The sequence below is a fragment of the Peromyscus californicus genome, unplaced genomic scaffold (assembly GCF_007827085.1).
Source record: "Peromyscus californicus insignis strain IS unplaced genomic scaffold, ASM782708v3 Scaffold_5__1_contigs__length_169319896, whole genome shotgun sequence".
Taxonomy (NCBI): domain Eukaryota; kingdom Metazoa; phylum Chordata; class Mammalia; order Rodentia; family Cricetidae; genus Peromyscus; species Peromyscus californicus.
Genome location: NW_026294573.1, coordinates 140,058,691 through 140,082,043, shown reverse-complemented (window position 1 = coordinate 140,082,043; position 23,353 = coordinate 140,058,691). Strand labels below are relative to the sequence as shown.

General features: G+C 40.9%; 1 long non-coding RNA gene across 1 annotated transcript in view; it reads right to left on the bottom strand.

Moving 5' to 3' along the window:
• Window positions 1-21,383, bottom strand: part of LOC128096942 (uncharacterized) — a 267,925-nt gene extending 246,542 nt beyond the window's left edge. Inside the window, exon 1 of the long non-coding RNA XR_008213774.1 lies at window positions 21,262-21,383. This is a non-coding gene — a long non-coding RNA (uncharacterized LOC128096942). The remainder of the gene's footprint in view (window positions 1-21,261) is intronic.
• Between the last annotated feature and the right edge of the window lie 1,970 nt (window positions 21,384-23,353).

Sequence of the window (23,353 nt, the reverse complement as noted above, 5' to 3'; positions counted from 1 at the left end):
TATATATATATATATATATATATGACTATAAATATACTGATTTGTATGTAAACATTGACTTTATTGAGCTGACTCACCTGCAATTTACTTTAAACTTTAGTAAACTTTGAAGATGTTAACATCTACATGAAATCAAAGGAGATTTTTCATTCAAGCAACAGATGTAATAAGTCATTTCTAATCAGCAACTGGTTTTTACATTGAAATGGGGAAAGTGATCAAAATAGACCCTGAAAACCCATGCAGAATGTCAACTTATTTCAATGCCTGAGCCCAGAACCACAGTCTAAACTTAATGGAAAATACATTTGCAGGAAGGTGAAATGGAGACTAGTTATTACACTCAGGAAAGATGAAATATTAAGTCCTGGCTGTCTGTGAACCAAATTTGTCTTACATTCACTTGGCAGCAAGTTCTTTGTTGTTTGGTATTCTGGACCTAGAAGCCTCCTGTAGTTCAATGAGAATAAATGCTTTAGTGATGTTGGCAAAACCTCAGAAAAGCAATTTGGTGGGTTCCTAAAGTAAATAAATCGCAAGCGGAGGAAGGGGGAGAAGGCAGAGCCGATTTCTTTCATGAAAGCCATCTCCAGCTTTTAACATCTTTGTTAGGAGACTAAATGCTGAGAACTCTGCGGTCAGCTTACGTGATCAAATCAGACTCCAACCCCCACAAACCCAATGTTCTGCTCTTTGTATCATGTGTTATTTGAAAGTATCAAAGAGTTTTCTAACACTCTACTCTTATTCTAGACAAAATACTCTTTTCTGACCTTTAAATCGCAAGAACTGATAGCACTAAGGATGCAAAGTCTCTTAAAATGCATCAAAGCACGGAGGAAATGTCCTTCCCTTCATTCCCTCAGCCCCTGGGCTGCTGCTTTCGATTTCTGCCACTTCTCCCAGGGGAGCTGAATGCCACGCAGCCCCAGAAATTGCCCCTGGAATTTAGTGTTTAGGATCTGAGAAACTGTATAAGGGCATAGTCTCTTAAGAAGCAAACATAGCTGGCTTTGATTAAGTCTATTTCTTTTGTTTATTTGTAGTGAAAACTAGCATCAAAAAACTCTCACGAAAGTACACAGGGCTGCTGGAGATGGCGCAGTAGGTAAAGGTGCCTGTCACAATCCTGATGACCATAAGAGTGATTTGTTTCTCCAGTGAGATTCTCTTGGAGGAAACTAATTTTTTTTTTTTTTGGTTTTTCGAGACAGGGTTTCTCTGTGTAGCTTTGCGCCTCTCCTGGAACTCACTTGGTAGCCCAGGCTGGCCTCGAACTCACAGAGATCCGCCTGGCTCTGCCTCCCAAGTGCTGGGATTAAAGGCGTGCGCCACCACCGCCCGGCCCAGGAAACTAATTTTTTATTAGTGGCATTCAATTGGAGATAGCTTCTGGGTTAGGTGATGGGGATGCGTATTCACTTCTTTCAGTTCTAGGACCCCCTCTGGTGCAGGCTCTGTGCAGGCTGCCTCACTTTGCGTTCATATGTGCCTCAATCTTGCTTAGAGGGCCACATTTCTTTGGTGTCCTCCCTCCCATTCTGGCTCTTACACTCCTTCTACCTCCTCTCCCACAATGTTCCCTGAGCCCCGAGGAGATGGATTTACTAAACACATCCCATTCAAGGCTGAATGTTCCAAGGTCTCTCACTGTCTGCATATTGTTTGGCAGTGGGTCTCTATATTTGTTCCCATTTGCTGCAAGAGAAAGCTTCACTGAGGGTACCTGAACAAGGTACTAATCTATGAGTATAGCAGAATGTCATTAGGAGTCATTTTATTGCTACATTACTGTAATAGAACAGAAGAATTTGGTTTAGGTATAGGTCCCCAGGCTATCTGGTCTCAGGTTCTTTGCCATCTAAGCATAGGGTATGGGTTCCATTTGTGGAATGGGCCTTAAGTCAAATCTCGAGGAGAGGAGCACGATTGCTACACCCTTCAGGGAGACCATCCCCCACTGCACGCCAGCTCCAGGTATAGCCTGACTTCCCGATAAGTCAGGATAACTTTCCCTCCAGAGCTGTAGCACTCGCAGACCTTAAGGAACAATCTCTTTGTAGGGCTCCCATCTAACTACAGTAATGTCATCCATCCAGGGAGCAAACATTCAGTGAGTGTACCAGATGTGTGCCATCTCATCACATGTATCCATAGATACAATAGCATCTATTGCTAGCCTCATTTTGATGACAAATAAACACAGATAGGGAAAGGCTGGGGTATTATTCAAGCTTACGCAGAAATTTGGTGAGTTGGAATAAAAATTGGCTGGAACCATTCCCAAGCAATGGGACCCACAGATGATAACTCATGCAAGAGCATGCCAGTGAGGTGAGGTGCCCAGCCAGGTCATGTGTGTGACATCAGGATATACACAGGGGATCCAAGAAAACAGGAGATCCAGGTGGTAGAGGAGACAAGCATGGTGTCAGGGGAAGAAAGCAGACAAATCCAGAGCTGGAATAAGCCTGGGGAGTACTGGAAGCCTATGACGGGGCCTAACTAGAGCAGGACTATCTCCCCCACCACAGACATCACCAATATCTCCCCCTTACCACCCTTCTGAGGCTTATGCTACACAGTTGGCCCTGAGACAAGTGGTCACAAACAGTGCTTGGACAACCCCCACACCTGTACTGGATAAAGATATGTGCATCAAATTGTGTTCCTACAGAATTCTCTTCATTTAAAAGTCATTGCTCAAAACTCCAGTCCCCACAATAAAAGTTGAGCTAAAACTGATATCACTTCAATATGCCAAGACATACTTTATAGGCTAATTACAAAACTCAAGTGGTTAAAAAAATGGTTTAACTGACACTGTTGGTTCTGGGAATTGTGGAATTCTATTTCACCTATAAAATAGCAATGATTTGGTCTTTTGGTAAATCTGACAACTTACTAATCAATTAGCATACAGCTTAGCATATAGCTTTCAAAGCATGATGTTTCATTTGTTGAGGTCTGGTGGATTGTTTTCTTAATACTGTGATTACCCAGATGCCACCAAAGGTTGCTCTATGGAACTGGATCCACTGCAAGACAGGATAAGTCTCTACAGTATATTCATACCACAGAGAAAAGATTACTGAAAACAGTGACTAAGGTACATGGTATGGTTTTCCACAAACACTAGAATTAACAAGGGTACCCACCAACTTTTTGGAAAATTCACAGAAAGGTTCATTTGCTTCTATAAATCACCAAGCATCACTGGATCTGATGTACTGAAGAAGCTACACATTAATACCATCAAAGAGACACATCAATCACTCACTAAAGTGCTATTTAGTGATAATGAATATTTAGAAATACTATAATAAAAATAAATAAATTAACAATTCATTGTCATCATGGCATAATCTATCACATACCTATTAAAAATAACATTTTGAAGGATATTAAATCCTATGAAATATGCAATATTACTTTACATTAAAATAATCAAAATAGAAATTTATATTTCCAAATTTTATATATGATTTGTAGGTGTCTATATATGTATGTAAATATAATACACATATTGCATATAAATTACTGGTGATGTCTTATAGTATATGAGTCCCAATATTAAATATATAATATTTATTATTCATAGTATATGATGTCCATTTAACTTTGATGTATTAGTTATTTTTCTCTTTACCAACCAAACAAGCAAGTTAAAGGAGGAAATATTTACTTGGCTTACGGTTTGAGGACACCATGCACCATGGTTGGCAAGGTACAGAGGTAGTCCACCTCTGAAAGCAAGAAAATAGAATGCTGGTACTCAGCTGGTTCTCTCTGTTTTGCCTTTCATTCTAGATCAAGATACCATCCCATGGTATTTTTCTATTCACATTTAAGTTGTGTCTGCCCTATTCAATTAAATCTCTCTGGAAACACTCTTGCAGGCACATCTAATATTGGGCTGTATTATGCCTGGGTATTTCTCAATCTAATAAAGTTAAGATTGGCAATCAAAATTGATATCACAGTTGCTAAAGTTATTCAAGTAGTTGATTTATAGTAAAATTTTATATTATTATTATCATCGAGGTTTACTTTATTAGATTGAGAAATACCATAGATGGAGTGAACAAGACATTCCAAGACAAAACCAGATTAAATAATACCTATCATAAATCCAGCCCTACAGAAAGCACTAGAAGGAGAATTCCAACCTAAGGAAGTCTGATACACCAATGAAAACACAGGCAATAGGTAACCCCACAGCAGTACATCCCAAAGAAGAGAAATACGCACATACTACCACCAAAAGATAACAAGAATTAACCATCACTGGTCATTAATATCCCTTAATATCAATGGACTTAATTCACCTATAAAATAACACAGGCTAACAGAATGGATACAAAATCAGGACCCATCCTTCTGCTGCATACAAGAAACACATCTCAATTTCAAAGACAGATACTACCTAAGAGTAAAAGGCTGGGAAAAGACTTTCCAATCAAATGGACTTAAGAAACAAGCTGGTGTAGCTATCCTAATATTTAATAAAATAGACTTCAAACTAAAATCAATCGAGAGAGATCAAGAAGGACATTACAGACTCATCACAGGAAAAATTCACCAAGATGAAGTCTCAATTCTGAACATTGTGGCCCAAATACAAGGGCACCCACATATGTAAAAGAAACATTACTAAAGCTTAAATCACACATCAAACCCCACACATTAATAGTGGGAGACTTTAACAACCCACTCTCACCACTGGACAGATACGCCAGATCAAAACTTAACAGAGCAATAAGGGATCTAACAGATGTTATGACTCAAATGGACTTAATTGATATCTACAGAACATTCCACCCTAACAAAAAAGAATATACCTTCTTCTCAGTACCCCATGGAACCTTCTCTAAAATCAACCACATACTCAGCCACAAAGCAAATTTCAACGGATACAAAAAAAATTGGAATAACCTCCTGTATTCTATTGGACAGCCATGGCTTAAAGTTAGATTTCAGCAACAACAGAAATTACAGAAAGCCTACAATCTCATGGAAACTGAATAATGCTCAACTGAACCACCAATGGGTCAAGGAAGAAATAAAGAAAGCAATTAAGACTTCCTAGAATTCAATGAAAATGAATGTACTACATACCCAAACTTATGGGACAATAGAAAAGCAGTGCTAAGAGGGAAATTCACAGCACTAAATTCCCACATAAAGAAGTTGGAGAAATCTCACACTAGTGACTTAACAACACACCTAAAAGCTCTAGAACAAAAAGAATCAAACTCACGCAAGAGGAACAGACACCAGGAAATAATCAAATTGAGAGCTGAAATCAATAAAATAGAAACAAAGAGAACAATACAAAGAATTAATGAAACAAAGAGTTAATTCTTTGAGAAAATCAACCAGATAGACAAGCCCTTATCCAAACTAACCAAAAGGCAGAGAGGGAATATCCAAATTAAGAAAATCAGAAATGAAAAGGAGGACATAACAACAGACACTGAGGAAATCCAGAGAATCATTAGGTCATACTTCAAAAACCTGTACTCCACAAAATTGGGAAATCTAAAAGAAATGGACAATTTTCTGGATAGGTACCACATACCAAAGTTAAATCAATCCAGATAAACAATTTAAATGGACCAATAACCCCTAAAGAAATAGAAACAATCATTAAAAGTCTTCCAACCAAAAAAAGCCCAAGACAAGTGATTTCAACACATAGTTCTAACAGATTTTCAAAAAAGAGTTAGTACCAATACTCTTCAAATTGTTCCACACAATAGAAACAGAAGGAACATTACCAAACTTCTTTTATGAGGCTATAGTTACTCTGATTCCCAAGCCACACAAAGATGCCACAAAGAAAAAGATTTACAGACCAAGCTTCCTCATGAACATTGATGCAAAAATACTCAATAAAATATTGGCAAACCAGCCGGGCGGTGGTGGCGCACGCCTTTAATCCCAGCACTCGGGAGGAAGAGGCAGGCAGATCTTTGTGAGTTCGAGGTCAGCCTGGTCTACAGAGCGAGATCCAGGAACGGCGCAAAGCTACACAGAGAAACCCTGTCTCGAAAAACAAAACAAAAAACAAAACAAAACAAAAATATATTGGCAAACCAACTTCAAGAGCACATCAAAAAAATTGTCCACCAAGATCAAGTAGGCTTCATCCCAGAGATGCAAGGATGGTTCAACAAATGAAAATCTGTCAATGTAATATACCATATAAACAAACTGAAAGAAAAAAATCATATGATCATTTCATTAGATGCTGAAAAGACCTTTGACAAAATCCAATACTCCTTCATGATAAAGGTCTTTGAGAGATCAGGAATGCAAGGAACTTACCTAAACATAATAAAGGCAATTTGCAGCAAGCCAACAGCTAACATCAAATTAAATGGAGAGAAACTCAAAGCGATTCCACTAAAATCAGGAAAAAAGACAAGGCTGTTTGTTCTCCCCATATTTATTCAATATAGTACTTGAAATTCTAGCTAGAGCAATAAGACAACAAATTGAGATCAAGGGGATACAAATTAGAAATCAAGAAGGCAAACTTTCACTATTTGTAGATGATATGATAGTATGCATAAGTGACCCCAAAAATTCTACCAGGGAACTACTACAGCTGATAAACACCTTCGGTAATGTGACAGGATATAAGATTAACTTAAAAAAAAATCAGTAGCCCCTCTATATACAAATGATAAATGGGCTGAGAAAGAAATCAGAGAAACATCACCCTTTACAATAGACACAAATAATATAAAATATCCTGGGGTAACTCTCACTAAGCAAGTGAAAGACCTGTATGAGAAGAACTTTGTCTCTGAAGAAAGAAATTGAAGAAGATATCAGAAAATGGAAAGATCTTCCATGCTCATGGATAGGTAAGAATAACATAGTAAAAATGGCAATCTTATCAAAAGCAATCTACACATTCAATGCAATCCCTATCAAAATCCCAATACAATTCTTCACAGACCTGGAAAGAACAATACTCAACTTCATTTGGAAAAACAGAAAACCCAGGATAGCTAAAAGAATCCTGTACAACAAATCCACCTCTGGAGGCATCACGATCCCTGACCTCAAGCTCTACTATAGAGCTATAGTAATAAAAAACAGATTGGTATTGGCATAAAAACCTACATGTGGACCAATGGATCAAATTGAAAACCCTGACATTAACCTACACACCTATGAACACCTGATTTTTTACAAAGAAGCCAAAACTGTACAATGGAAAAAAAGAAAGCATCTTCAACAAATGGTACTGGCATAACGGGATGTCAACATGTAGAAGATTGCAAATAGATCCATATGTATCATCATGACAAAACTCAAGTCAAAGTGTATCAAAGACCTCAATATAAAACCAGTTACACTGAACCTGATAGAAGAGAGAGTAGGAAGTAGTCTTGAACATATTGGCACAGGAGACCACTTCCTAAATATAACACCAGTAGCACAGGCACTGAGAACAACAATTAATAAATGGGACCTCAGGAAACTGAGAAGCTTCTGTAAGGCAAAGGACACAGTAAATAAGACAAAATGACAGCCTACAGAATGGGAAAATATTTTCACCAACCCCACATCTGACAGAGAGCTGATCTCCAAAATACATAAAGAACTCAAGAAACTAGATAGCAAAATAATGAACAATCCAATTAAAAAAATGGGCTATAGAGCTAAACAGAGAATTCTCAAAGGAAGAATTTCAAAGGGCCAAAAGACATTTAAGGAATTTCTCAGCATCCTCCGTCATCAGGGAGGTGCAAATCAAAACAACTCTGAGATACCATCTTATACCTGTCAGAACGGCTAAGATCAAAAGCACTATAGACAGCTTGTGTTGGAGAGGATGTGGAGTAAGGGGAGCACTCCTCCACTGTTGGTGGGAGTGCAAACTTGTACAGCCACTGTGGCAATCAGTGTGGCGGTTTCTCAGAAAATTGAGAATCAATCTTCCTCAAGACCCAGCAATATCCAAGGAATGCTCAATCATACTACAGTGACACATGCTCAATTATGTTCATAACAGCATTATTTGTAATAGCCAGAACCTGGAAACAACCCTAGCTGCCCCTCAACTGAAGAATGGATTAAGAAAATGTGGTACATATACACAATGGTGTACTACTCAGCAGTAAAAAACAATGACATTATGAAATTTGCAGGCAAATAGATGGAACTAGAAAATATCATCCTGAGTGAGGTAACGCAGACTCAGAAGGACAAACATGGTATGTACCCACTCATAAGTGGATACCAGATGCAAAGCAAAGGATGACCAGACAACAAGCCACAACTCCAGAGAAGCTAGCTAACAAGGAAGACCCAAAGAGGGACTCATGAATTGCCCTGGGAAGGGGAGATAGATGAGATCTCCATGAGTAAACTGGGGGTGAGCGGTGGGCAATGGAGGGTAGGGGATGGGGAATGAGAATATAAGGGAATGGGATGATTGAGCTGGAACAGGGAAGGAGTGGGAGAACAATGAAAAAGATACCATGATAGAGGGAGACATCATGGGGATAGATAGAAACCCAGTGCTAGGGAAGTTGCCAGGAATCCCCAAGAATGAGCCCAGCTTGGACTACTAGAATAGTGGAGAGGGTGCCTGAACTGAACTGGCTTACCCCAGTGATCAGATCGGTGAATACCCTGACTGTCATCACAGAGCTTTTCTCCAATGAATGATGGAAGCAGACACAGAGATCCACAGCCAAACACTAGGCATAGCTCCAGGAGTCCAGTCAAAGAAGGAGAAGAGGGATTCTATGAGCAAGTGCATCAAGATCATGATGGGGAAACCTGCAGAGATGACCAAACCAAACTAGTGGTAACTCATGAAAGTTGGATCAGTGGCTATGGAGCTTGCATGGGACTGGACTAGGCCCTCTGTATGGCAAGACAATTGTATAGCTTGAGCTGCTTGAGGGGCCCCCTAGCGGTAGAATCAGAATCCATCTCTGGTGCATGAGTGGGCTTTTTGGAGCCCACTACCTATGATGGGACACCTTGTGCAGCCTTGAGGCAGGGGAAGGGCTTGGACTTGCCTCTACTGGATGTGCCTCCCCATGGAAGGCCTTGCCTTCTTGTAGGGGGCAGAGGGGGGTAGGTTGGGAAGGGGAGGCTGGGGGAGGTGGAAGGAGGGAAGAGGGGAATCTTTGATTGGTTTGTAAAATGAATGAAAAAAATTTCTTAATAAAAATTAAAAAAGGAAAAATGTTTAATTAAAATATAATTACATCACTTCCCTATTTCCTCCCTTCAGCTGCTCCCATGTCCTCTCCCTCTAACCCCTGCCATACCCTTCTCACTCTCTCAAATTGATGACCTCTTTTTCTTTGATTATTGTTGTTTCAGATACATGCATAAATACATAAATACAACTTGCTGCGTCCATTTAGTGTCAGAAGTTACCTGTCACTCTTTGTCTAAGTGTAGGACCTCATGACATTTTCCACTTCTTTATTAGCATTGGTAATTGTCTATTATACTGACATTGTTTAGGACTTTAGGTAGCCATTTCTAGGAAATAGGGTGTCACAGCGACTTCCTGTCCTTTGGCTCTCACAAACTCTCTGCCCTCTCTTTTGAGATGTTTCTTGAGCCTCAGTTATAGAAGCTAAGCTGTATATCTGTTGACAGCTTCATAAAAAAGGTTCTTTGCTCAATGCTGTGGGACCAGCTGACAGTCAAATGGCCACTCTCTAAGTCTTAATTGGCTCTAACTCACATTAACTCTATTTGAATGAGAACATTTCTTATAAGCGATATCAATATAAAAAATGGAGTTTCTTTAAAACAATATATAGTGACCAAACCACATCATGTAAACAAAGAAATTTCATAGTGCATGGGGCACTACTAATAGCTATGTCAGGACAATATAAGCAGCCAATGTGGATGATATGTAAGACACCCTGGCTTGATGGAATGAGTGGAACGTGGGAAAAGTCACATCAAAATAAATGCAAATGATTACAGGGAATGTGGAGGGGAAGGGATGGCGCGAAGGCGAGAGCATGGCAGGCAGTGTCAGGACAGTGACACGGACAGGATGCACATGGCAAAGAGCTAACAGAGGTGTCTGTGTGAGACAGCATACTTGACAGAAGTCAGCAGTGTTTAAGCTCGGGACCTTCCAGAACCTTAATATGTGCCCTATATTTTGTAAATTATGAAAACAAAGATTTTCTGTATTTTACAGAAAAAAGTTCTATCACATTGCATGATGCATTCCTGCCTGCACGAATGAGCCAACTGCACATCTGTCACTTGGATGTTAGAATATTCCGTGCAAAGTACTGTACCCTGAACTTTAACAGGAAGGTGGCAAAAGTGGAACACAAGTGTGCATCACAGCTCAACAGAGAATTATCATTATTTCCTTGCCCAGAGGGCAGAATTGGATGCTAGCTGTCAGATTTTGATCTGTTTGTGTACAATGCAGATGAATAAACCCAAAACCTTGTACATGGGCAAGTGTTTCACAACTGAGGTATACCCAGGCATAGCTCAGTTTTTAAAGTTCTCACTTAGTTCAATGCACTGGAACAAATCTTCACAAATCTTCCTGCTTTTCTTGACGTGCCCTTCACTATAACTACAGCCAGGTCCTGAGTGAAGAACAGGAGAAGGTGAAGAGGACAAAGAGTTGGAACTTTTTCAAACAAGTGTTGAGATTCTCCAGAACCAAATGCCAGCCCGTGCTGAGGCACCTGCAAAGTCCTACCTACCATCTGCCTCTCTTCCTTAAATTGAACCCATGGAGGGCAGATGACAATGTCTTCCTCAGAACAATGCAGCTCTGAGAGCAGAGTGGGAGGAATTGGTGACAATCACATAATATCTGTCACCTTTTGAAAAACTGGAATGGGGAAATCTAAAAGTCAAGTTGAAAGAAGACAAATTAGGTAGATTAAGATTTGACACATTGCTGAATACCTGATGATGAAAAAAAAGAATTCCTTTTAACTTTCTTATTGTCTTTTTGTATAACACAGTTTAAAAAAAATCACAAAACATTTTTATTAAAGCACAAAGCGTATCTTTTAAAAATCCTTGTTCTAATATGAAAAGAGGCATGTGAGGCTTATTCTCTGAAAATTGCAACAGCTCAGTCTTGAGACTGTTTTTGCTTTTTGTTTTTTAATTTCTGTTTTCTGAAGCTTTAAATAATTCAGATAGAAGCTGAGAGCAAAGGCAGAGCCAGGTTTTTGTTGAGACCTGATTGTCTTGGAATATTTCTTTACACTGTGTGAAGCTATGTCACTGTGATTGCTTTAATAAAAAGCTGAACAGCCAATAGCTAGGCAGGATTTCTAGACAGAAAGAATAGTGGGAAGAAGAGTAGAGTCATGAGGAGATGCAGAGCAAGCAGCATGGGCTTTAAAGGTCACCAAGCCACGTAAAAGAAAATAAATTAATAGAAATGGGTTAATTTAAATTAGAAGTAGTTAAAAACAAGCCTAGCCTATTGGCCAAGCTTTCATAATTAATAAGTCTCCACGTCATTATTGGGGAGCCAACAGTCCTGAAAAAAAAATCCACCTATACCTGTTACTTGTTGTGAAACATTACTTTAAAGTATGTTGCATTTTTTTCTACTGCTTTTGTTAACAATTCAAAGATATGTTTGATTAAATAAAATTAACCTTCGAGCAGGAGGCTGAGTCAGCAAGTAGCTGACAGGAAGTGGTAGGGAGGAACCACATGTAGCAAGGGTTTTTTAAGTGGCGGCTGAAAGAAGGATGCTGGGTTTTTGGAAGATATAAGCAAAGGGAGAAGGTTAGCTGTTTGCTATTCAGCCTCTCTGAGTGAGCAGAATTCCACCTCAACCTTTGAATGTGAGTTCTTTACAGGAATAGAGATCTAGATAAAGTTTCCCTTAGTAGCTTTGAAAGAGTCGGTGCCTGAGGGAGCAGAATCCCCTCAGGCTTCCGGCTGCTGCTGATAGCAGCAGAGTTCAATCTCTGACTAGCGCAGCCTAAGGGCAGCCATTGTAAATAGTATAAGACAGTTAACAACAGGTACTACTGTCAGAGTTTCAAGACAACTGCAGGCAAAGGCACAGGCAGGTCTGCAATTGTCCTCCTCACAAGACTGAAACACAAATGTTTTCACGGTGATAGACTGAGTCATTCTCTGTGACCAGCAAATGTGACAAAGTCACAGAGCTACATAGCTTTGTAAACTTGATTGACATTCAGTAATGCATGTGGTAAATTTCACACAGAGATGACTGGTGGCAGTCTAGGAACAGTCACAAAGCCTACACAGTCCAGAAGAGCCAGCTCAAAGACACGGTGGGTGCATGTTCACGTCCAAGCAGAGCTGTAGGCTGGGTAGTTGCCATGGAGACAGGCCAGTTTCCATGCCTGTTTGCTTTATTGCTTTATGTATGTTCCCTGACATCCCTAGTCCTCTGGTGTGTTTCATGAAACCAGTGAGATAGAGCACTTCACTCTGGGTCTGGCACCTAAAATGTCCAATGTAATATTAGAGGAGTGTTAGAAAGATAGTTTCCTGGCTTTGGTAGGTTTGAAAATAAATATTTATTTTCAAGTTAACTAATTTACTAGAAGAAAGCTAAGGTAGTAACTTTTATGTAAAATATTTCTGTAAAATATGTGGAAATTTGATAATTAAATGAGCAGTTATCTCGTAAGGAGGAAGAAAATGAGGATGAGTTTCTTCATTAACTCAAGCATGTAAGAATTCTTAAACCAAAAACAAAACAACAAAACTAAGTATTGATACGTTCAGCAAAATATAAGACAAATGTCAAATCAAGGCCATATGTTGTTATTTATCTTCAACAGACAAAATGTGAAATTCTAATGTTCATGGGGCTCCAAAAACAGAGAGGAAAAAAGATAGAGAAATGAACAAAAGGTCATAATAAAAAAATTAGAAAAATAAATTAAAAGTCAGCATGGCAGTATAGCCAGCAGTGGGCAGGACAATCAGAGGTACAAGTTCCAAGCTAAGTACCAGGTGTCCTGGAGAACCTGAGATACTCAGTGAGACCCTGTCCCTAAGAAAGGAAAAAGTTTAAAATGTTCTTTAAACCAATAAGCACACACTCATCCTTCCTCATAGACACATGCTAAAATGCAGTCTTCTGCTGTGGAATAATCCTCTTGTACACTGTAAAGATTTGTCACTTGAATTGGTTTAATAAATTGGCCAGTAGCCAGGCAGGAAGTATAGGCAGGGTGACCAAACTAAGAATGCTGGGAGGAAGAAGGGCGGAGTCAGGAGTCGCCAGCCAGATGCAGAGGGAGCAAGATGGGAATGCAGTGCTGAGAAAAGGTTTGTTAAGTAATAATAAAGACAAGTGAGGTGAATCTTGCCTTTCTTTAGTCAGCCAGTATTGGCTATCTACTGTGTGCCAGGCCTCACCTCCAGACCTTTCCCAAACCATGCGCTTGCACATGCATCAACTCACAAGTGGGGAGAGCTACACCGCTCAGTGTGCTGAATGAACCCTCAGATGCTGGCCCATCAGGGAGTTTACCAGGTGGCAGTCTGGTCAGCATATATTCCTGAAAATGAATTAAAACTTAGAAAAATGGAATTATCAAATTCCCTGCTGGTTGTTTTCTTGCCTTGGCTATCACTGAGATTATGACAGTACAGTCCTTGACTCTTCTGTTCCTTCCTCAGAATTCCCAGACTCCTCCTGTTGGCCTTCAGCCTTGTCAGCATCCACAGTCGGCCTTCATCCAGCTGTGACAACTCACCCAAAGTATGGCTATGTTTGGAACAGAGTCAGTTCTGACACTAGATCTTGCCTACATTCCAGTGGCACAAAAAATTCCATGTCAACCAATAAGGTGACATTCTGCTGTTATGTCTGTCGTTATTCAAGTTGAATAAGAATGTCAGGACATTGAAAGGCCTAAACTGCTCGGGAAGTTGAATGCTAGCAAAGAAATCTGCCGCTCAGTCAGTAAGGACCCAAGACATTGTAATCATGTAAGTGTCTGAAACAGGACAGAGTAAAAAGGCAACTGTGAAAGGAAACACCACATATATAAGCATCCTAACTCAGCTGGACAGATGTAAGTGCAGGACAGCTTCGTGAAATGTGCCCTCTATAAATCAATCTGGTACACTTGAATCAGAGCTCTGTGGGTAATTGGCTCTTTTGGACACTTTAGAGCAAAGTACCCGGGTCTGTTAATAGAAGATCAGGTGTTGGACCTTTCAAAATATTATTATAGTCACTAAAACCACTCTGGGAGAAGCTCTGCAAACAACGTGGAACACACTAGACCACACTGTGAGATTGAACTGACAGGCATGGCCTCAGGAACCACCACCAGCTGCATGTGGCACTGCAGCTCTCAGAGTCTCCACGAGCCTTCCCGGAATGCCTGTGCAGGGCCCGGTCCATTGTCTGAGAATGAGGAGTGAACTTCTATAAGAACTGGGGAGAGCTTGAACACAGATGAAATGACCAGTCAGCTCCCTGCTGTGTGCTGATAAAGTTAGTATGTCTTCTTTTTCCAGCTTGACATCTTTCTCATGTGTTATTGCCCCTGAGTGTTAGATATATCCAAGTTCACCTCACTGTGGTGAAAAAGCAGTCCTGTTGGGCTGCATCACTCTGCAGCCAAGAATGAAAGCTTCATTTTTCACCTCCTCGTTAGCCACGGTTGCTCGTGATGGATCTCACTCACCTAGGTTACCATCTTAACCTAGTCTGGGTGTGCTGGGAGGGATTTTCTTCCAAATAACATCTTATGCCTTAGACCCACCATGGCGGCAAGAAAGAAATCTGTGGGTGAAAACTGTAAGCAGACTGCAGACTAGGATGGATGGCTGCAGAAGGCCTAAAGGAGGGGCAGGAACAAAACCCTGCTGCTTTTCCACCAGGGGTAAAAATCCCAGACAGTCCTGTGGTGAACTGAGCACAAACAAATCCTTCTTTCAAAGCACATTTCATTTCTAACGTCGTATTTAAAAAAAAAAATTTCCTGATTTCCTCATGAGGCTCATTCTCAGCCATCAAATATTCATTTCCAAGGCTTTTGTGCAGCAAGAGGCAAGACGTGCTTACATTAAAAATATTGTCACACTCTGGGGGAGGTAGCCGAACAGCTCACAGAGCTGTGTGGCTCCATCCACCTCATAACTTCTCATTTTCCTATCACCACCTCTGATGAAAGACGTGAGCCTGTTTCCTCCTCCCCACCCTGAACAAGATATGCAGGAGGCAAGCTTTCTTCCTGATCCCTATTCAGACTCCTTCCTGGATTCTCTGCAGTCACCTTGCTGTGAGATGCTTTGTTGATTTTCATAAAAAAAGAAATGGCACTTTTCTCTCAATTACTTTAATGTTTGTTCAAAAGCATCTATGATTTTCATTTCCTGGTCTTACATATTTACTACCCCAGGTTTAATTGGAGAGGGAGGCTGCTATGCTTGTACTATTTCAATCAGCACCGGGAGAGAATACAAATATCTACAGTTCACCACCCTGTAAAAATGGGCCCCAAGTGAGGTGGCTACAGTACAGAAACAGGGGTGAAGAGGGTACCAATTGGGTGCAGGTTCCATCACATTCATGAATGAAGGGGCTTGAGACGAGAGGCAGCTCCAAATGCCCGTTTCTTCAGTGCGACCTCGGTCATCTGGACACAGGGCTCCTTCAAAGACATCACAACCACTCTTCTGAAGAGTGTGTTTCTATGGATGTCTTCCAGCAAAAATGCTAATGTTTTATCCTGTAACTAAGAGGTGCACAGTGTTTGAGAAAACTGGCACTGCCGGCAGGTAAGCTCACCGAGGACACAATTGTCAGGCTGTGTAGAAAATACAAAGGTCAATTCAGGATGTTTCATGCATACCAGAGGCTTGCCAACATGTGCTTTGGGCCCCCCAGAAAGCATAGCAAACTGAAATTGCAGTGCCCATGCATGTCTGGGAGAGAGAATGTATATTAAGATTAATTTTTATTGAATTATTTCCCAAACACAGGTAGAAAAATGACTGTAGGGGTACATAAAATATACTCCTTGACATGGGCATTAATTTGCACATTCAAAATCTAACTGCTACTAATAGTACACTTACTCTAAATATCTTATACATAAATATTCAATAGGTATTTGTCATTATGGTAAGCTCAGGAGTTCACCAAGATTCCAAAGAAACATGGTTATATAACCAATATTATTCTGCAAAGTACTTCTTTGCTTTTTAACAAACAAAAACAAAGAAATACACAGTCTTCTGTGATTTTCCTCCCATATTTCGATTTTCAGTCAACAACAGAGAACAAGTCCTAGAAATAAATAAACTAGGACTTTTGGGAATGTAAAGGTCTACAGAATATGTGCCACTCAATCCACACTCCTGCGTACCTTCCCTGCTCAAACTGGGGCATCCAGCTTTTTCAATGTGGAGAGGTGAAGGGCAATGTTGTTTAAGGAGAAATACCTGTCAAAGACTCAGCAGCCACTACTCTCCTGTCTCCTCCTCCTTCTCCCCTCCAGCCCTGTCTTCTGAGGAGAGAAGGACTGCTACTACTTGTGTTCGTAACTGACAAGCCACATGCCCTCTGCTTCTCTCTCCTCTCCTCCTCCCTGTTGGACACATCAGGGTCAGCTCCCAACAAAGTCACATAATGTGTTGTTAATCCAGCACTCTCCTTAACATTTATATTTCCATGCTTCTAAGCAGTCACTTGGAACACACGTGGCTTTGTGTTTAGTTACGTGTCTTACAAATGTTTTCCTTTTCATTAGTCCTTGCACATTACTTCAACTCATTGACCTCCCAAGGGTACATGAGGAAATTGGGCTAGAATAAGGTCAATATTCTCTCAAGTCAGGGCTGTTACTTCCATGTGCCCCAGAAAATACAAGCACTCAAGAACTACTTGGACTTCAATCTAATTTTGCAAAGAGTTGAGTGCCTACAGTGTGCACAGTATACTATTAAGCATCCAGAAGAGGAGCTGGATGGGTCAGTTTCCAGGGAGGCTCATGGAGTTACATCTCTATGCATAGGGGCTCTGAGGGGCTGTGGATGGGCTGTGTAGCATCAGATACCAAGATCCTCATTGTAAGAAGAGGAAGAGATAAAAATGTGAAGTCATGTGCATTAAACAAAAATGTTAACTATATATAAAGTAGTAATATAATTTGTGATTGTTAAAGCCTGAAGGGCATAGTAAGCCCATGTACAAAGTAAGGGAATGCTTCTTTCTAAAAGGAGTCAAGACTCCTTAACAAAAACCCATCCCAGGCTTGGGACACTGTGTCTCCATGAATCTGAGGCCTGTATTTTGCCAGATGTCAAGGAAGCGATAGGTGATCCTGTCAAGCACCTGAAGGAACACCCTCTAAACAAGACAATTTGAAAATCCTCAAAGGGAATGCTGATATCAGGTTGAAGAAGCAGATTTGTAACAAATGAGTTCTTCAAGCTCTTCTTATTCATGACTCAATCAACACCACAGCTGCTGTTTTCAATTGTTTTTCTAAAAGTTGAAATAAAGGCACTGGTTGGCTTTCCTTATGTGCTCTGTATTTGAAAGTAAACATAAATGCATGGGAGAATGCTCCTGACACAAGAGTTCCTATTAATAATTGCAGAAACAATGACATAATTAGAAATCAGAATTTTACAGCCCTTGAGAAATGGCTGTTCAGGGCAATGATGGAGAACTGATAGAACTTCATAGTAAATGGATCAGATTCAAAATACCTAAACTCCACCCCAATCAATTTTAACACCTCTAGAAGTGGGACTGCCGGGTGCAACTTGCTGTGATGTGATCTGAACATACACATACCACTAGCAACCCATTCTTGCCAAAACTTCAACTCATATCAATGAAGCCTCTGGGGAGCTTTTCCTACTCAAAGAAAATATGTGGACTAAGGAAATATGTCAAAGAGCACCTTGAGGAGGTGATCATCCAATATGCAACACAGGAATTTCTAGAGAAAATTATTCAGTTCTTTAACTCACAAATATCAGAACTGTTAAGTGGTAGAGAAAAACTGTCTTTCCAAAACATGCCCCTAGACATTTTGAAGACTCTTCCTCCTGTCTAATGTAACTTGCTTGAGAAGATTGATGACTAAATGTAGCCTGAGGATGAGATGAGATTAGGAAATTGGTAATATTAAGTATGGCAATTACATTTTAACAGAAATATTAGCAGGAGAAATAGTATGATGTTATATTTTAAAATGCTCAGTAATTTTGAAATGGAATATTAAAAACACTAAATTACTGGTAGTGGTTGAAAGTGGGTGTTCTGCATATGAAGGTTCATTTGTGTATCCTATTTTGCACCTGACTGAGCATTCCCACAGTAAAACACTCTAACAGATAGCCTTCCATCACATGGCGCCTATGGAAGGCAGATGTGTTACTCTACAATAGTTGCAATGGCAGCACCTGCACCACTCCAAAAATATTTGGCATCTGAGGCCAGACAGATGCGGGGGAGGAACTGGGCTGAGAGCCTAAACCAGGGTTCCGTGCTTGTCCTTCCTCTAAAACATTCGCATGACCTTGAGCAAACTGGTTTTTTTCTTTGTGTGAATAACAAAAGGGTCTTAACCAGACCTTTCTTTCTTCACTCAGTGCTGGGCTCAGAGGTTCATTATATTATAGAAGATGAGACCTGATGTAGCTCTTCAGGTTCACTCTACTCTATTGAATTTCAGCACTCCTGTTGTGGGTGTTCCAAATGTTTGTGGAAGAAGATCCTTTATGATGATACTTATATGATGTCTAGCATACCGAATATCCTGGTAAACCATTAAAAAATAGGAAAGTCATTTTAAAAGCTAATTTCAGAAAAAGAAATGCCCCCCCCCGCCCGATAACATGGTTATACTAGCACTGCCCAGATAACACCTAAGTCAAGACCATTAACTTGCTTTCTTACATGTTGCTTACACATGTGTGAAACAGCACTTGAAGAATCCAAGACATCAGGTGTCTGGACACAGGCAGAAACCACACAATTGTAACAAGTAAACTGAAGGGTGGAGGCAAGAGATTGCTAAAGGATTTGTGAGATGGAAACCATACTCAAGACAGTAAGAACAGTTTGGGGGAACACAGCCTCCATGAGCCTGGAATCTGAGTTCCTTTCAACATTTTGTGAGCTGTAACTGCTGACTTTCTGGCCACCAATTATCCCACTTTAGCCCCCACGTAGGGATGCCATCACTCCATTGACAACATGCCACCTAACAAGCAAAAGGACTTGAGCTTGGCCCCTCAGTAACCATGCACAAAGCAGACATGAGATCTTAACCCCAAAGTAGTCTGGGGAGGTGACAGATGATCCCAGAGCTTGTTGACAAGCCAGCCTAGCCAGTCAGTGAGCTCTGAGTTCCCTGAGAAATGCCGCCTCAAAATCAAGGTGGAGAAAGAGAGAAAGACACCTAATATGGGCCTCTAGCTTCTACACATACAAGCACATGTGCACATGCACACACTGGCACACACAACACATACACACATACCAATAAAATTTCAAGTGGAAATAAAGCCAATCTTTTAGAGGAAAAATTAAATTCCCATGCACTAGTACCAGAGAATCATTCTGAGAAGGGAAATTCTGAGGGAGGGAGGAGCCTGGAGAGACATCTGAGTTCTGACCTGCTGCCTTTCTTCTCACTTAGCTGTGTGGAAGTATTTCACAGTCATGTTAGTCCCAGGCCACCAGACTGACCTCAGTTTAACCTATAGACTTACTGGCATTGATGCTGAGATGTGGCAAGCCTGCAGTGTCTAAGATGCCAAAAATCTTGGTGGCCTCAAGGAACAGGGTACTTAGTGATCACCAGTTATGCACAAGCTTAGTCCATGCTATCAAGAAAACATAGCAACCTTACCATCCAGACATACTGATCACTGAAGCCTGAATCTGACCTGAGTTTCACAAAGGAGCGCAGCGCCTTTCAGATAATACATAATCAATACGTAGAGAGCAAATGAAAAAGCAAAACTGAGCATCCACACTTTCACTTATCTTGTCTCAACGTAAGAACTGGGATCGGACACCTGGACACAAAAGGCATACGCAGTTCTTTTCTCTGAGAATTGGGGTGTCAAGGTGAGGAAGGGGAAATGGCCGGTCCTTTCCAATTAACAGTCCTACATTCTCCACATTGCAGTCCAAATGGACTGTGGAGAGTCACTAGCCTGGAGGCCAGCTTTCCAGTGCTACATGTGACCGTATAACGTACTGCTGTGGGAGGCTTCTGGTTCACCATAAATCTCAGCTGAGACACTGAAACACAGAGGTTTTTAGCTTCTAATACAAAATATAGATAACATTAGTTATAAATTAATGTAAGCAAAACATAATTCAGAGTCTGTTGATGAGACGCAGGAAGGTTCTTATCTGCCTGGTAAACAAGGCTGCAAACACAACAGCAGCGTCAATATCCAGCCTCAGTGAGACACAATGACTTCGGAAAAACTCTTTTGAGACCCCAGTTGGAATCAAACACAACTCCTCCATAGGAGACCTTGGTGTACTCAATCTCAATAACTTTCAGAAGTTGGCAGGCCACATCTTTACATGTTTTCTCTGTTATTTCTAACTGGCAATGTTAGAAAGAAAACTTTCTTCATGTTGAGAAACTCATGGGACATGCAGGAAGAGAAGTGGTAGAAGGATTAATCCCAACACTAGTCTCTCTACTCTTTATAGAGGACCGTAAAGCATACATAAGCATACATGTTTGTCTACACAGAGAAGGGTACAGTCATGGAGGAAACAGGAAATGAGGATGGGCTTCCAGGGGGAATAAAGGAGAAGGACGAAGCTGGGACCCTAAGACAAATCATGCTGCCAAGTGCCTCCACTTAACAACACAGAAGGAATTAGAGAGCCACGGCACATGGAGGCGCGAAGCTCCTGAGAAGCAAGGGAGGCAGATATGTGGTGGGACGTGGGAGGTGTGGGTGTGGAAAGGAAAACATGAGTGGGAAGGAAAGTGAGCCGAATAGGAGAGGTGATAACAGAGTGTGGGGTGCCTGTGAACAAGAAGGTTACAAGAAAAGACAGGGGAAACCTGGGCCCAATTATGAACGTTTGTTTATAGCAGGAAAGGCTTTAAGCTTGCCATGCAATTGTTACGTGACAGCCAGAGTCCCCCTGGCTCTTCACACTGGTAATACTGTTCCTTCAGTTCCCATGAGAAGCATATTCTACTAGTTAAGCCTCCACCCTGCAGGCACACAAAATACAACAGAGTAGCAGCATCTTACTGAGTTTTCCTATGTCCAACAGGTGGCGTCTTCCTGGACCTCTGACTGCTGGTGACATCAGTCTCTGGGCTAGCCAAGCCCAGCACATGCTCCAAACAACGGTCTTCTTTTACTTGCTTCAGCTTCCTATAAACAAAAATTAAAGCAGCATTTGGTTAGCAATTGGAAACATGTATCAAAGGGAGGAAGCTTAACTAGGAACAGATTTTCCTAACCATCTCCACAGAGCATATTCAGGAAGAATGTATCTTTTATTTGTAGCAATGCAAATACGGGTGATTACAAACATGTGTGTGACAGCTTTCCCAGCCTGCTCTTGCCCTTGAAGGTTAAGATCCCTGTAGAACCCTGGAGAGACTATGGAACTCCCATTAGTTGTGGTGTGAAACACACAGATATGAATGATGGTCACGGGGTAGACACCGCCAAGTCCTACAAGAATAACCCTTTTGGTGGGAAGCTCGTGGGTCTGCTGTTCTAGAGCCCATGCTGTGGGATGTAGTGAATTCATGTCTTCTGTCACCAAGAGTAGGAGTGCTTCAAGATGTAAATAAATAGCTGAGGGCAGGGATGCCGTCACTCCAGTGACAAAATGCCTGCCATACAAACATAAGGACTTGAGTTTGGCCCCTCAGCAATCATGCAAGAAACAGACATCAGATCTTAACGCCACAGTAGTCTAGTGATATAGCAGACAGATCTCCAGAGCTTGCTGACAAGCCAGTCTAGTCCATCAGTGAGCTCTGAGTTTAGTGAAAGACATTGCCTCAATACAAAGGTGGAGAAAGACACCCAGTATGGTCCTCTATCCTCTAAAAATACAACCACACATGTGTACAAGCACACACATCACTACACAGAGACACCACACACATGCACACACACACACACACACACACACACACACACACACACACACATATACACAAAATATTTCAAAGTGGAAACAGAGCTAAGTTTACTAGAGGAAAAAATACATTCCCATGCACTAGTACTGGAGAAATCACTCTGAGAAGAGAAATTCTGAGGAAAGGAGGTACCAGGAGAGACTTCCAATTTCTCTTTATGCCCTTCTCCCCTTTTGGCCATCTAGAAGTATTTCACATTTTGCTTCCCAAACAAACATTACACTAAACATAAAAAGATTTTTCCCATAAAAGAGGGGTCACTCACATCATTCTGTCTAAAAGCATGTAAGGAAAATGAAAAGGTTATGGTTAGAGATGCTTCTGAGTCCCTATAAGTAAACAAGATGTCTGCCTTTTAGTTTTTGTTTTACTAAACAAGATGATGTAGCTATGAACTTACCCACCCATGAAAGTGTTCCTTGTTGAGGTATTTACATGAGAAACATGGAATTACTCTGCATGTTGAAGGGCCTTCCTTGTGTGCTGTTTCCCTTGTGTGGCTGAAGTGGAAAACATTTGGGATCCTTTCCTACCCTCATATTACACACACATTGTATTTTCATGATGTTGCCTTTCTGTTAGAAGTTCCTTTTTCATCATTTCAAATCTATTAGTGTCCTCAGAGTCTGATTCAGACTCCCAGAGATCCTTCTCCATTTCCTGTCTCCTCCACGGCTGTATCCTTCTCTGTGTAGTTACTACACAAGGTCTCAGGGTGGTGGTTATACGTTATCTCATTACACAGTTCTTCCTTGTAGAAGTCTATGCTTGTGGTCTGGGAGAAGACTATTGTGTGATAAAATCCCAAGCCACGCCCCACTTCAGATGGATGCAAAAACCTAGGAGTTGCTTGCTCATAAAAGAGTTAATTTTCTATTCTCTATAAGTCTCCAGATGTACATGGAGAAAATGGAACATTATTAGAACAGTTATCCATTGATCACTTTGTGACAGAAGAAGGGTAAGACACAACCAGAGATGAATGCCTGTGCACATTTACTGATGTTGACATCAAAGCAAGAGGATGTGGTGTCCCAGAGCAAAACTGAAGCATATGGGCTACCTAGCTGAAAATGGAAATGGAAAACTGAACAGGAACTCAGGTGGTGGGGATGCAACTGTCCAGAAAGGAAGCTTTTAAAGGCCTTCTCATAAGGTCTATGAAAGTTGTAAGTTGTATGCTC